This window comes from Metopolophium dirhodum, chromosome 8, assembly GCF_019925205.1.
Source record: "Metopolophium dirhodum isolate CAU chromosome 8, ASM1992520v1, whole genome shotgun sequence".
In the NCBI taxonomy this organism is placed as follows: Eukaryota; Metazoa; Arthropoda; class Insecta; order Hemiptera; family Aphididae; genus Metopolophium; species Metopolophium dirhodum.
Genome location: NC_083567.1, coordinates 3,193,402 through 3,210,759, shown reverse-complemented (window position 1 = coordinate 3,210,759; position 17,358 = coordinate 3,193,402). Strand labels below are relative to the sequence as shown.

Genomic DNA, 17,358 nt, shown 5'->3' with positions numbered 1-17,358 from the left:
ACGTTAAGGGTGTCGGAGTCGGTGCAGTTTTAGAACAAAAACATGTCTTACAGGAAAAACTCTCACGTCCTGTAGAATAGTTGGATTTAGTTTATTTTTATTTAAAATAAGAAGAGTACATTTTGCTGGTCAGATCAAACCCTGAATTTAAAAATTATTATTGTAGTAGCTAAAATAAGCATTTAAATAATGTACAATATTTGTTATTTTTCATACGTAAATTTCTAGCACTATTTAAAGAAAATTAAAATTCGGACTTTGATTCGAGCTGCACAATTTTCTTTTCTTATTTTAAATGAAAATAAACTAAATCCAACTATTCTACAGGACGTTAGAGTTTTTCCTGTAAGACATGTTTTTGTTCTAAAAACGCACTGGCTCCGATACCCTTTTATCGATTTTATATTTTATTGTTATTTGAGTTACTGTTCGACTTTCAAAATAAACAACAACATTTTGTAAATTTAAATTATGTTTAAATTGTTTTGAGACAATATTTATACAAATCGATATGTCATTCCCTCAAAAATATTATTCTCTATCTTTTTTGTAATGGGTGATTTTACTCTAAGATTACTTAAAAACATAGAAAAAATGATTTTGCGTAAATGCGTTTCGTCTATGTTGCGCGTGGGCCAGAGAGAGAAAACAAATATTGCGCTGACATCCTCTTAACATTCCTTACATTTTCAAGGTATACACATAACTAGCAATATGTAAATGTATCGAAAATCGTATATTTATTTTGATTTGATAACCTAAGTGTGTTTGTACACCTACGACCTACATTGTTCCTTGTAGTACCTACGTATGTCAGATGTCTTATTATGAGCATGACGCGTGATCCAAATATTTATTAGATTTTTTTATTATATTTACACACATATTATACTGTCGTGTAATACACTAACACACTTGATTGGGGCGCTACCCTTTATAGTCATAACTCGTAAGTTCGTAACAGTCAAGTACAATAAATCGGTAAAACGTTGAACTGCAGTTGTACGTCATGTATACTCATAACGTAAAAATACTAATATAATATATGCCGTACATACTACATGACGTGTGTGAATAGAACAAATTACCAAACTGCATACCTATACTGTCTAGTATACTACACCAACACCAATCGACAGTCGTCGCGTAGAAAATAAAAAAAAACAATATTATCAGCGTTCGTAATGTATATGCACTATATTATATTATAATGCAATTATTACACAACAATTATTATTACCTATTATATGTATAATGTATGTTATAACATTTGAATTTTGAACTCTTGATGAAACGTACATGCGGGCAAATAGATTTGAAAAATGTCCGTTGGCGCGGCGCACTTACATTTCCTCGTTAAACATTCGATTGATTAACGAAGAACGATTCCTATATAAATACCATTTGAGTGTACAGTAACTAATATTTTAAATATATTGTTCTTCCAATAGCTATGCCTATAATAAACGACTGGATATGATGTTCGTATACCTATAGGTATAATATCATAATAATACTGTATTGCACGCATTATGGCACGACGCAATAGCAGGGCAGCCGGCTTACTGTTTTTTCCTCGTCCGTAATTTACTTACTTATATGTATTATAATATTATTATACTTTATATTATTATGTGGCAATATGTTTAATATGTTTATCGTTTATGTGTGACGTTTTTCAGTATTTGTGTGTGTGTGTGTGATTTGCATTTGCATGTCTCTACTTGAAAATATTTTTTTTTTAGTGTTCTCGTGTTTTTTCGTATTCAATCATCTTAATTCTTAACATTTTCATCAAATAGGTAACTATGTATATAATAAAAAACCATGATTAATGTCTTTTCATACGTATGCGGTGCGGTATTTCCACCCTCTAAACACTGCAGCTTCATTTACTTTTTTAGCTCTTGACGTAGATACCCAGAATTCAGCAATTGACTATAGAGTTGTTCAACCGAGTTTAATAAACAGAATTACTATTCATTGTTATTGGAACTAAAACCATAATTTTGTGTTATCTTATTTTCAAATAAATACATTTTTACTCATACTGGCAAGTAGCAAATTATTTGGTTAAGTAGAATGAAAAGATTTCTGATATAACTAACAATAAATTCTGTTATATAAAACATATTGTATTATAAACTTTAAATTAGACTCCTGGGCCACACACGAGAGTCTTAGCCCAGTGACCAGTATTCTTGTTTTTGATAAATAAATAAATAATTAATAATAATTCTTTTCCTCGTCCTTAATAGTAGTATTTTGTATTCTTGTCGTTTGACAGAATCATCACCAACAGGGAAATTATTAACAATCCAACGCACCTATAAAATAATAAGATATTGCGTGTGCAATTCGTACATTAATTATTATGCTTAATATAATTAATAATATACGTAGGTGCTGGTTTGTGCCTAATAAATAAATAAGAGGTGTCTGACTATTTTTTTGTTTTTAACGTTTAGGTACCTACCGTTAGTTTCAAAGTGTATTTTCGTGTTATTCATCAGCGCCGATCGACATCAAACCAATCCGATTATTTTTCAGGTGTATATTATTCAACCCTTTGAATAATTATCATAAAATTGCGCACCCCAAAGAGTAAGAAATCTTGGACGGAAAAAAAGCACACGTGCGACACAAGCCAATGTACAATGACTATACAATATTATTCTATTGCATCACGACCGCCGCAAGTAGGTATAAGTGCTTTATTTCTCAATTTATAAATTAAAAAATAAATCGCCTTGACAACAAAATATGGCGCGTAGTACACGCCACGAGTTGGTATATTCTTTTGATGCATTTTTATTTTTAATCCCGCATCGTTCCCACGTATTCTAGTTTGGTCTATTATTAATGCAAGCGCAGCGCAACTTGTGGATCAGACGGTGCATGTAGCAGCGTGTGTGTGTTTTTTTGTACAGCAATATATAGACAGTCCGTAATATACCTGTAATGTACTCTCTCGTGTGTCCAAGTGTATTACGGTATAAAAATATATAAAAATAAAACTAGTAATAATACGGAACGTCGTAGAGATTTAACGCCATTATAGAGAGGTAGAGAATATTGACGTATCCTTATACATCACTATTTTTATATTATTCTTATAACTTATAAAACGAGATTTATTCGTTTAGTGTGGGTATACTATACTACCTACGCGATGCGTACATCGCAGTATTTGCACTGAAAATAATAATTGTGCACGAGATAATGTGCATATAATACAGTACGAAATATGACCCTTGCGCGACGCGTAATATAGTGTTAATATATTATTTTATATTTAATGGTATTATATTATATATGAAACTATATTGGGGTTATACTTTTTATATCCAAGTTGCGATACAATATTATGTTGGGCATCGTCGTCGCACGCCACGTCTATCGTCATCACGGGACACTGATATATATGATATATTTGATATATATAATATATAACAATATTATTATGTATAGGTACACGCGGTAATGCGGTATTAACCATGTGCGGATCGAATTGCACACAGCAGGCGGTTGGCGACAGACTGCCGTCGGTGTATATATGGATTAGGTGCGTTTGCTGCGTTTGTGTTATATTATATTATTGTAGTACGTCGTAGAAAATATAAATACGAAAAAGTATAAACGCCATCGAACACATCTGAATAAATTACAATGTTGTACCTGTATAATAATATTGTATATTAATTTGTACGCGATTTGGCGATGGATTTCACGAACATATTTTTAAGCGTCTACGCACCATACGATATTTGAACACATTTTACCATAGGTACTAGGTAGGTGTGCATATAATTATTATAAAAGGTATAAGCTACCTACTATTATTTTTTTATATATACCTAGTTAGTAATTACTATACAGTGCTCTACGTCTAGCTAAAACGTTTACGTAGATAGTATGAATATATTCACAAATATGACAACGAAAAAATATTACGAATCGAATAGTGTTTTGGAATCATAATGTTTGTATTATCGTGTTTAGAATCGTGTGGATTATGCATAATATAATATTATTATAATTATAATAGATGTATACTAATACATTTTAATTACGAATATTATATATTTATATTGCTTTTTAGTTTTTATAATCAATATTTAATTAATGATAGGTATTACAATAATAAAAATGAAAAAATGATTTATATATATTTAATAAATGTTGGTTTTATTTTATACATTTTATTGAATCGAATTTTTATTTTAAAGTTTGGTAAAATGTTGTATAAAATATTCGGATAACGACATTAAAGAGAACTCCACTCCCGCATATTTTGTTGTGTCCATAGTCTACAAGTGCATAACATGGGAAATTTACGCTCAGCGTAGTTCACGTTTAGCTTCGTTAGTTTAAAAATTTGAGTGAATCGACATAATATTATTAAACATAATGGCACTAACATTATTCGTGTCCGCATGTAGGTTTTTACGACAGTTCAATTTTTAGCGATTTTTGTCAATGTACATTGTCTATGCGCAGTTTAAAAAATATGCTCATAAATCGATTTATTAAAACTGAACCATCGTAAAAACACGATATACGAACATAGATAATGTTCTTACCATATTAAGTTTCATAATAGATTAATTCACTCTAAGCTGACGAAGCTAAACGTGAACTGCTGAGAGCGATTTTGTCATGTTACGCACATGGAGACAACAAATGCAGGTGTTGAGGTATCATCTTAATAAAATAAAAATTGATGAAATGGACTCATAATTTTAAATCATCAGGTTTTATTTTAAATGTTATGAAAAGATATGTATAGTTTAGTACATTTTTTTGATTAAAAACTATGATATGTTATTTTCATTTTTTACAGGAGGTATATATATACACATCCTAGGACCCTAGGTACCTACCTAATTATGTATCGAAAATCGAAATGATTTGTTATTTATAATTTATAAATATTCAATGTGTATAAAGCTATATCTGACGAATTAAAATACTCAAATTAAATTAATTTATTGTGACATAGTAAAAATAGGTACCTTCAAATCAGATTCAAAGGTTGAATAAAAATATTTTGATTAAAGTCAATGATATCATATTTGATGAGAGACCCTCTGTACCATTTGACTAATAGTAAAATGAGGCCAATTTAAATCAATTTGTAAGCGTATAAGCTACATTATCTAAATATAAACTAATTTAAGCCTCTTACAAATATGACAAAATTTATAAGTACCTAGTTATTAAACTGTAGTTTTATAGTGATTAAAATATAATTTCCTAATGTATATAGTATATTTCTATATGATTATATCCAATTGATTAATGTATTGTATAAATAAATTGTAATCTATAAGACTTATAACTATGTAATTCTGTATAGTTTTAATTCACAAATTGCAGAGGCAAAAATTACTGCCTAAACTGATATTTACTAGATTCATTTTTTAGTCAATAGTACATAATTAAAGGATTTATTTTTTTATCGAAAATTACCAGTTTGTATAAAATATGGTTTCGATTTCGTCGCGTGTCTCTTGTCTCTTCATTATAGTAAAGTTAATTGGATTTCATTGAAAAAAAGAATACATAGCCACATATGTACCAGATCGAATAATATTTAATACTTTACTGCATTTTCACACGATTCGAACACGTCCAAAAACCACAATATTGGTGAAATCCGTTGTTGGCCGATGTAGGCGATGGATACTCCAGCAATAATCACCGGCATATACAATATATAGGTACCAGACACCGGTTTTAGTATTTTTTTTAAAGAAATAACTTGAATAGCTGAAGATAATAATAATTATAGCTTCAAAATATCTTGAAGAAAGTGACGATAACTTGCGGCTGCCCATCTAGGTCGAATTATTTCACAAAACTAGGTACACCGACGTTCGACGCCGATTTGCCTGTGAACTGAAGTACATTAAAACTGAGTTACACTCAAACCGAGATACATACATAGCGCATACTTTTAGTACTATATCGGATTTTCTTTCGCCGTTAAAATAGGTGTAGGAGGAGGATACGTTAAGGGGACGTTATACTGGAATTTGTCCTCTCCGTCTTACAAGTGCGTAACATAGCAAATTTTACGCTCAGTAGAACACGTTTATCTCCGTTAGCTTAAAATTTTGAGCAAATTGACCTCTTATACAATTTAAATATAAGATAATTATCTAGAGTCTAGACAGTGAAATATAATAAATGCCTAAGTCATTGTCTAGATAATAGTCTTACCTTTAAATTTTATAAGAGCTCAATTCGCTCTAATTTTTAAACTAACGGAGATAAATGTGTTCTGCTGAGCGTAAAAGTTGCTATATGTTACGTACTTGTAAGACAGAGACAACAAATGTCACTGTATAACGTCCCCTGCTTAAAGCCTTCATTTAAAATACACCTCTAGTGCTCAGGTAAGACAATTTGTACTTTGGGAATCTATATATATTATTCACATGTTTCTTACTTCCTTATTTTAGGAATTAACAGCTTCACCACATCTCCACAACAGTTATTCAGATTTTATTTGTATTTATTAATTACAATTAAAGTGTGGAAGATTCAGATTCGTAAAATCCTAGAAAAATCTTGGTAAAATTGTCGTGTATTACGTATTTACGTGGCATAGTATTATGAAAATGTTTAGTATAATACAGCAATTGATATAACATATAGGTACCTACTATAAACATGATGGGTGGGTAGTGGGTACCTACCTATATATTTGTTTATATTATCACCCCGCCACTTAAAATTAATTTTTAAGTTATTCCCAGCAATGTTTAATGCTGTCATAGTGTCATTCAATATTTACAGTTGTACAGCTAAAACTTAAAACAAATAAAAACTGTGACATTTAGGTATCTTTGCAGTGGCACGTAATTAAAATTGTTGTTTGACTAGGGCAACCACTTACAGATTGTCTGCTTTCGACATTTTTTTTACGCTGCAGATTCACACTAGTATTTTACACACCGAATTTAGGAGCATTAAAATATATAAACAATTTGGTCAAATATTTAATGGAAAGTCAAATTGGAAAATTGGGTTATGTGTAAGTAAATACTAAATAGCATTTAATAGTGATTTGCAAGCAGCATTTACAATCACATGTAATGATGTGTAAACCTTGATTAATAAAAATATGATTTTTAACAATTAATACAAAAAAAATTAACAATATTATATTTTATATATTTAAAGAAAGAAAAATCATTTATTTTTAAAACAAAAAAAATTTGTTTTAAAGTTTTTCTCGGACTTTATTAGAAGTTAGAACACTTATTTAACAAATTTCGTTTGGTTACATTTATTAGGTAGCTGAATAGCTGCAGAAGGAAGTAAAAGTTTGCTACATTGATGCACAATAAACTATCTTTTATTCAGATACCATGGAAATTAAAGTTGATGTAAATCTCTGCAGGGTTGATATTTGAATATTTCATCAAGTTATTCTATTGCAATCATCCTAGATTTTGTATTGATTTTTACTTTATAGTGCATTGAGAACTTTGCGAATATTGTCGCTGGCGGTTACACGATATGTGTCATCGGTGCGCTAAGTATATTTTTCAGTGTCATTCCAAATATTTGCAGTATATACGTACCATTGTATTTGAAAAAAAATTTTAAATTTATTACATAAAAAAATTATTACCCCCTCTTTTTAAGTACATTATTGTAGCCCCATGGAAAAGTAAATAGTATAAAACTATAATCATTTACGGTCGCCGGTGGTCATGTGTCGTGGACCGTGGTAGTAATGGATCAACTATGGGCGCCGGCCGCGGCGGTCAAAAACGTATACAATTTTAGAATATTACAGATGACCGGCCACACGTCCATACAGCAGTCAATGTGTCAAGAAAAAAAACTTATGGTGGAATTAACTAAATCCATCCCCTTTGCCTTCATACACTACCTAGAAAAATGCCGACGGAAGCATAAGCGACAAAACGAGATAAGAAAAAAACTATAGTCGTATCGTACAACAGCGCCAAAATCCCCAGATACCTGTGTGCTTCATTCCAGACATTAAATTTAGAACCATATTATATCAGTAGTAGTATGAAGTATAATTTTCGAGGTATTGGTGAGAAATTGGTGGGTCTATCTCACTTCAATGTAATAAACACTTGGAAATAAAAAAATACTATAAATATTTTAAGACGGTGCGTGTGATAATTGTACCTACATGTACACTGAAGTGTAAGACTGGATACGTACTGACTGGCTAGTGACACTTGTAGCCGTTTTAGTACTAGGTGGCTATCGATTTGCGATATATTTTAGTGGTGACAACATTTTCAAAAACGACAATTATAGTAATCTTAATCAAAAAAATATGTATTATTTGATTAGTGATAACACGACAGAGTGTCAGACTTTTTGTGTTATAACTTCATAGTATTATAAGTACCTACTTACTATTACGCCGTAGTAATCATTCGAGTAATCTATAGGTATACTCTAAAGTTAATTTAATAAAAAAGTAAAATTAATCTTACAAAAACATGCATTACGAACAAAGCGCGTTTATTTAATGAACAAAACTATAGTTTTCGACGATTCTTTGTTATTTGGGATTACGGAACGGTGACTGAATGTTTTGAAACATTACCTAGGTATACAAACATTAATTTACCGGTGCAAATCGGGTAGGTACCTATATTTCTTTTTAATATCTCTGACGCTTGTGAGCGATGTCATATTATGATGATATGAGGTTTACGCTATATGTGATGTTAAATTTGGCGTTCGTGTCCAACAATAATTTTGGCGCAATTTATAATATCACGTATTTGTATATTATCTTTGGCTCTACCTATTATGTCACATGGCCGAAAAAGCGCATATGGCGCGCGCACGTGCGAGGGTTCGGCGAACACGTGGCCGGCGATTTCCGTGGAAAATCGATGGGGTTTTCGCCGGCGACCACGACGGCGGTAGAATTTTCATTTTGCGAACCGTCAAAACACCCGCGGGGAGCAGCACCGTGGCGCGCGCACCGTACGCAATACAATTAATACAATATACTTATATACGTATACACACAAAACCAGGGTTCCAAAGTGCGTGAAACGGCCGCCGCCGCCGCCGCCGCCACAGTTTCTATTTCCAGCGTTGGTTATGTTATATTATCGTGCGCGCATGTGAATCATTTCACATTCGAACGTGTGCCGGCGTGTCGTCACGGTCGGCCTGCGATCGCGTTCGCCCACAATTTTCTAATATATTATTGTCATAATTTTAATTTTTGTTTTTCCGTAATATCGATTTTCGTTTTGATAGTCGTATTGTAGATATATTAATGTCATAGTAAAAGTATAATCGATTCGTCAATATCCGCCGTTCAGATAATAGTATCATTAATTCAGCCAGTGATATTGTTAAATTTTATTTTTCGTCGTTTATATTTTTTTCATTCATAATAATATACGTCGATTGTAACGTACCTACGTAATCAGCTCTCGTATAGTATAATACTATGATAACATTTCGTATTAAACGATTGATAATATAAAAAAAATATTCAATTGGGACTGAGAAAAAATTCTACGAAGAAACGAAAAAACTGCGTTCAGGTATTATAGATTATATTATTATTATATTATAATATTTTGATTATCATTTTTTTTTTTTTTTATTAACGTTAATATTATTAAATCGCGGCAAAATGTTTCTTCTGCCACCATACAATAATAATCGGAATGTTCCGGCGAATATAGTAGGGTGTGTAAGTGTGTGTGTAAAACGTCCACGTGGGTCCCCATTCAACGCGTCAATACTCGACAGTCCCTACTATATTATAACACGACGGCATAACGCTGACTCCAATTTATTTTACTTAATCTGGTGGGAAAACTATAATATTTTTTTAACGTGAACACGTCGTTGGATTAATTTTTATTCAAACGATGAAGTATACCAATTACCACAGGTGACCATGCTTGTCGTCTAATAAAAAATATGTTCGTGTTGGGTACTTGCGGGTTGTTTTATAATGGGTACATAATATTATTATGTTTAAATTATGATGAAATCAATAACTGTATACCCATTATGCTTATGGTATTTTCGTGTTTTTTAAAAAGTAAACACTTTTTCATATTTATTATTTTAAAATCGCAATTATATTAGGTATATTGTTATCATACAAATGCCCGGCACATTTTCATTTAACCATCACGTTTAAAATAATAATCATTATCGAGTTTATCGTATATAAATGTTGGTATTTACGTGCACTAAATGTGTTAATTATTTTAATTATTTCTATGTAAGTGGGCGCAATCAAAATTTAGATAAATACATTTCTATCATGTTGACAAGTCGAATTTAAATCAAATGCATTTTTGGTGCGTATCTAACGGTATGTATTAATACGGAGCTTGATATAAATCGATAATACATGGTTTTTGTGAAATACAGTCACCGTCGCCATCGTAAAATTCTTAGTACCAGTATTTCAAAGAAAATATCCGCCTACTTTCCCTACGTTTTAACGGTTCCATTCATCAGCCCTTTTTACACCTGCCGATACATAGGTAGGTTCATAATATGATGTGTGTATGTGTATGTAGGAATATTGTGTTTTTTTACGTAGATACTATAGCTATAATATATTTTTCATTACATTTTATATATTTAATGTGTATTTGGATGATTACATGTCAAATATAATGTCATCAAGTATTATTTTTCGTCTAAACGTAGATAAGCATTACAACATACTCGTAACATTAACTTATTGGTTATTTACGGTTTAAAATTTTAAAATAATATAATATAATATATACCTATATAAAATAGATGTTCCTTAAGACTAATCTCTTACTATTAATATAGTATCTATAATATAGTATAGCATAGATATTCTGTATATTATTTCAAACACTCACTGTTATTAATCAATTTACGCTCAATTACTTATGTGATTTAAAAAAATAAAAAAATAAATATTTAAATTCTCTGAACTTATTAAACTTAATAACATATTAATTTTAAAATTATTTTTCGACCGGTGTGTATTGTTATGAATTACAGCACACAATCACGTGTTAAATTGTGTAGTCTGCGTCATCGATGTAATTTATTTAAGGTACCTAATATTGTATTATTTTTTTTAAATAATCGATAAAATATTTTAATGAATTCAAATGATTGTTTTTATTTTTATTTCGTTTATCCAATAATAAAATGTACAGTATGCACTATACACGTGTTTAGAAGTATCAGTTTACTGTTGTAAGTGTGGTTTACGCGCGTACATGAGAAATATATTTTCCCTTACAATATAAATCGCGTGGCAACATGTAGACTGCTGCGTGTATAATAGGTAGCAACTAGAGAGGTATCCTTCGTATGCAAAAAACAGGTTTTGATTTTTTATAGGTACTTTTTTTTTTTGCTGTTGGCACCAAACGCATAATGTACTGTATAGTATAATGCACGTCTGCAGACATACTATTGTACAGCGACAGCATTGTACACCGGTTCGAGTCGGTCAAATCCTAGGGGTTTAGTTCCATGTACCGAGTAGGTATCCTGTACTCGTATGTGTTTGGACTGAACAAAATATAATGACGACTGCGAACTCGAAACAAACCCTTCGCCGGCAGTCTTTCGACCCTCGGCACAGCGACGACCCTAAATTCATGGCAACATGCTAACGTAATTTTTTTCTCATCTTACACACTACTTACTCACTTACTGCGGTAAAATAGTAATAAGAATGACGCAACATCGATTTATTATATCACGTGACATTATGGTGTGCCCAACTTTTAATTTTACGATTTATTTTGTGTTTTGTATTTACCAACACTCCTTGTATACGCATAGGAATATGAATTCATAATATACGTGCATCATTTCATAAATACATAATGTGGTTAATGATTATTATCGGCATCGAGTGTTCGAAGCCAAACATCGTACGATAATAATAATAGGTAGGTATATGTATAGATAATAATATTATTTTATTTCCGGAAGTAGCGGGGAAAATAATAAAATACAAACGTTATCAAAGAAAAAAGCTATAATTAAAAATTAATTCAATTATGGAATAACCACAACATAATATAAAATATATTCAATAGTATTATATTATAATATTTCTTATCGATATGGTGTAACGATATCGTCGATATCGGTGTGACTTCGAACTGTTTTAACTAAATTTTAATTACCAAATGTAATAATGGCATTTCACAAGACATAAGTCATAACATTTATAACCATCTGAAACCTGCACCGTGTAGTATTTGAAAATTAAATGTGTGTCGTAAACCATCTTAAGCAAAGTGTACAATAATGAGGTACTTTCTCGATGGATTATAGGTTTCGCACCGACAAAGACTATAGGTACATAATTATACAATATAATATATGTAATTGTTTTTGTAACCATGTGTTACTATAACACAAATTCGAAACAAATTTGAAATTTGTCTGGGAAATAAATTTTCACATTACAAATATAATGTTCAGTTTAAAAGTCAAGGCTTTCTAATCACCAGTATAATTTAAATATTGATACAATTTTTTTATGTATTCGTATTTAATATATTTTTAAATAAAAAAATTCAAAGTAGTATAATATTGTCGAGATTAATTTTTATTGTATTATTATCTGAATAAATAAAACAGCATAATCCTTAAAAATGCATTAAAAAAATATATATGTTTATATTGTTAGTTATAACTTATAACAAATATATGCGATATATAATATTATCAATTACCTTTTGATTTTGCATCGAATATACGTCTATTATTACTTAATACTTATTAGTAATTTCTTATTGTACTCATAATTTTATTGTTGTAATCTTGTCGCTTCTCATCTGGGTAATTATGTTATATAGTAGATAGGTAGGTACTTCCGAAATAATTATTACGCATTTACATTTTAGGTTGATCATAATAACTACAATAACCATATCGTTTAGTTTATGATTTTATTTGGTGCTTATACATTTTTTCAAAATTATTTTAACCACCATTACTCATTATGCTATAAACTAATGTAATGGTGACAATAGTGGTGGCGTGTTACATTATTTATAACTCTATAGTCTATACCCAACTGTAATATTTTTAGTAAAGTTTACTTGGGAAATAAGTCTTTGTGTAAATGTCTAACATCTTTGCTTTCATTATTTAATTGCATTAATTTTTAAAATGTGACATAAACATTAATATCTAAGAGCCTGGATTTATTATTGCACTATAGAGTACTAGACAATTTAAAAACAGATACTCAATAATTTTTAGTTTTTATAATTTATATTTCTTGTCTGATTTATTCATAATTTTTATGGTAATTTTTAATAATTTGGGGATGCGAAATTTAAAAACAATTTTATGTTTAAAATCTTAAAAAAATATGTCTGCGTATATAAATTTATTTAAGTTTGTAATATTGCATCATCATCGTCATCATCATTTATTTGTACTTAATTTATAGGTACTTTAATAAAACAAATAATCTTAAGATCTTGGTGTACGATTAAAATGTAATTTTGGTAATATAACAGTTAAATAAGTTTAATTTATAAATAATAAACAATTAATAGATCATTCATATAATATTTATATTTTCTGTTTCGTTTGCGATTGTTAAAATATTATTTAAAAAATGATGATAATTGCATAAACTGAATTCCAAAAGATTGCAAAAATAAAATTGTATGGTAAAACGACTAAAACCTACACAACATCTTTTATTATTTTTAATTTGAATTAAACTATTAAAAAAACTACGCCAGCTGTATTTTAATTTCAATTTATCTTTAATTAAAATTGGATGTGTCGAAATATGTAACGATAATAGGTAATTTATAATCATATTTTTTTGTAGTAAGTACAAACACGTTTTAAATTTGAAATGCAATTTTTATATCATCTACTTACCTATTAATAATTGTATATTGTGTCTTGTAATATTTCATTGAGCTCATTAATTTTTTTCCGGGAGCCAATTAAATTGGCAAATATCTTATTGCTAGGTAGTGATAAAAGTTTTAATTATTTGGTGTAGATTTTCCAAATTTTTTTTGTCGTAGTACTTACATTCATTATTATCTATTTTTGCCTCAAATATGGATTATATTAATATCATGACGATTTTATATAGATTAATATTTCATGGACACAAAACTACGTCGTTCGTTTTGGCTCTAGTTGATAGTAATAGTATTGCTTAGTATTTATTTGAACTTAATGGCTTTATACAATTACGCGTTTCCACTTCTAACACTAAAATCATATAATATAAATTGATAGTTCGCTTACCAATCAATTTTTGGTCCATATCTAATGGTGTTTACACTTCGAGTACTGTTGAAAATGTTTTATATTTATTAATGATTTATATAATATCTTCTTTCTGTACACAACAGTCAATAATTCATAATAATTCACTCTTTAAAAAGTAATTATAGGTAATTATAATTTATGCCAAAGAAAATAATTAAATTAAAGATGTTGATTATTCGTTTTTTAAATAACTGTTGCTAAATTAATTATTTAAAGCCGATTTCTTTGATCAATATAATATTCTATACAATAATTAGGTTCATATTAATTTTTGAAAAATAGTCGTGCCAAGTGATAAGTAAAAAGTACTTCGTGGTAAAACCGATTACATTATAATATAGTTCTTGTCAAAATGATGTACTTTTTATTTAAATATATCAATAATTTATTTTGAAATTTTTAGGTTAGCCTAAAACTTAATAATAGTATTCACGATATTACTATATTATCATGTCTTGATCAATTTATTTTTATTTATTTATCCGCACGATGGCGTACAGTTATGTTCAAGTTAATATAGTAGAGCTTTTAATTTAGAAAATTAGAAAAGTTCGATGATTAAAACTAAGGTTATAAATATTACTACATCGTTGCTAAAATAATATATAATTTTAATTCTGATATAACAAAATGTATAGCAAGAATGTATATCATGTATGATAAAACACGTTTATTGGCAAAACAAAATTGTCTTTTAAGTAATTGATAAATGATAATTATATGAACACAGAACAACTAGGTACTACCTATATTGTTTTTTTATAGCCAAATCCGACGATCAGATAATGGTATACATCTATGTTAAGATTTTTCAATAAAAAATATAAATATAAATGTACCAAAGTAGTGTTTTCAAAGATTGATTTCTTTGCTGTTATATCGTTATAATATTTGTGGGTATTCTAGTTTTTATTGTACGTCCGGAATGTATGTCAAAAGCGCTTTTTCAAAGTTCAAGTGAACACCATAAGTAGATACTAGAGTAGATGCGGATATGATTTACTACAGCAATAGAACGAAGTATTATGTTTCAATGAAGATTTCTATGATTAACGTCATAATTCTTAGGTATACCTTTAGTTAATACTTTAATACGTTGGTTTTTTATATGTGTTAATTGTAAACAGTAGGTACCTTACCTAAATACTATACACTATACAGTTTATAGGACTCAACTACTTAAAAACAAAACCTTTATACGAACCATTTATAAGAACGAAGTTGTAAATTATAATAGACTAGCTATAATTATTACCTATTGAGTAATAAACGAATGCGGTGCAATTATACGTATTACGTATTAGGATACACACGTGTACTGTAAGTCTGTAAACCAAATATTTGTAAATATCTACCCATCGCGGGCAAGTATACAATTATTATTTTTCTTTATTCACTGCACGCGGCCATTTTTTGCGTTCTATACGTATAATTTAAACAAACAGGAATAAAAATAAAATATATACTGATACATATTATAATGATATGATTGCGAACAAACATAATATTATTATACACGATGTCTGCACGCGTTTACCTACTTTTACTCTCTTTACTCCTCTATATATAATTGACATTTGGCCAAATTAAGAATCGTCTAGGTTTGGTCCTACCTATATAGGTACTAGGTGTTGGCGGACGTCATTTGACCTTACATAGCTTACACTAGAGTTTATATTCTCACACTGTCACAATGCGCAGATCATTAACATAATATCTTAGGATTTTGTTTTTTTTTTTGTGTCCTGTCCATTTCTCAAACAAACGCCATATGCTTAGAAATGAATAATTATTACTTATGGAAACTATATTATTTTATTATAAGTATACAGACGCTATATTATAACACTACAGTCGTATGCGGCCGGAGAAAACAAGCGCGCAACATAACATAAAACATTATACCTACGAATGTAGTCGAGAAACTGGTTCTTATATTTTTTAACCTGCATTTTTGAGTAGCAAAAGAGAAACAAAGTGGTGATTTTGATCCTGTCACTAGGTTTTATATAATTCATGGGTTCTATAATACATAGAGATTTATATCAACCGTGTATTATTTTACGTTTGACCGATAACCGATAACCGATGACGACATGCGATTAAGGATTATTATATTCGTAGAATTTTATCTGTTGAATATTTCGAAATCAACTATTTATTTTGGAGAAAAAATTTATGACAACTATAATTTGTAAAAAAAATCGAAAGTTATTATTTTTTTTTTATAAATTCTACTAAAATTTATTGTATTACGTGTATACTATGTAAAGGTTTATGCACGATTAGTTATGTATCAATAAGTATATATATTATTATGTTCTATGAACAATATTAGTCAAAATTGTTTCAATATTTTGTCAAACCATGTAAACAAGTTATTTTTTGTGGTTTTCTAGTACCATAAGATAATATAAAGTAGATATCTGAGTAAATATGAGATATATAATTATGCAATGAAGGTTTAAAAAAAATTATAATTTACCTACCTGTTATCTGTGTTGAGTACATTTTGTTGTTTTATTTCTAAAGTTCTGTTTGATATAAATCATCGTTTGACACACAATCATATTGGATTTATTATAAGTTAACAATATTTATATCATTTATGTAACTATTAATATGTTATTTGTTCATAATCCGGGATTAAAACGCAAAAAAAAAACTAAACCCATTATTGTTGTTGATACGTATATGGTATTCATATATGATACCAGTATTATACCACTTAATAAAAAAGCTTACAACTGAAATCGATTGAATTAAAAGAAGAAATCACATTAAGAGTTTTTTTTCACATAGGTATATAATATCATGGTTTATGTGATGAATGCTTGTGTATTACTGCACTTCATATTATATATCTTTTTTTATATCTTTGTGAGTTTTATCTTTTGTTAATGATGATACACATTATTATTACCTACTTACAAGTGCATCCAAATTGATGAAATAATACCAACTATTATGTATAATAAAATATCGAATAAAGACTAATAATTTTTTTATCTATTACCTAAGTGTTATTCTCGTATTATATATGAA

At 29.2% G+C, this 17,358-nt stretch overlaps 1 protein-coding gene across 1 annotated transcript in view; it reads left to right on the top strand.

Moving 5' to 3' along the window:
* The first annotated feature begins 9,142 nt into the window (after window positions 1-9,142).
* LOC132950249 (proton-coupled amino acid transporter-like protein pathetic) overlaps window positions 9,143-17,358 on the top strand; it is a 39,787-nt gene continuing 31,571 nt past the window's right edge. The window contains exon 1 of the mRNA XM_061021582.1: window positions 9,143-9,572. The gene's annotated coding sequence lies outside the window, so the exon portion shown is untranslated. The remainder of the gene's footprint in view (window positions 9,573-17,358) is intronic.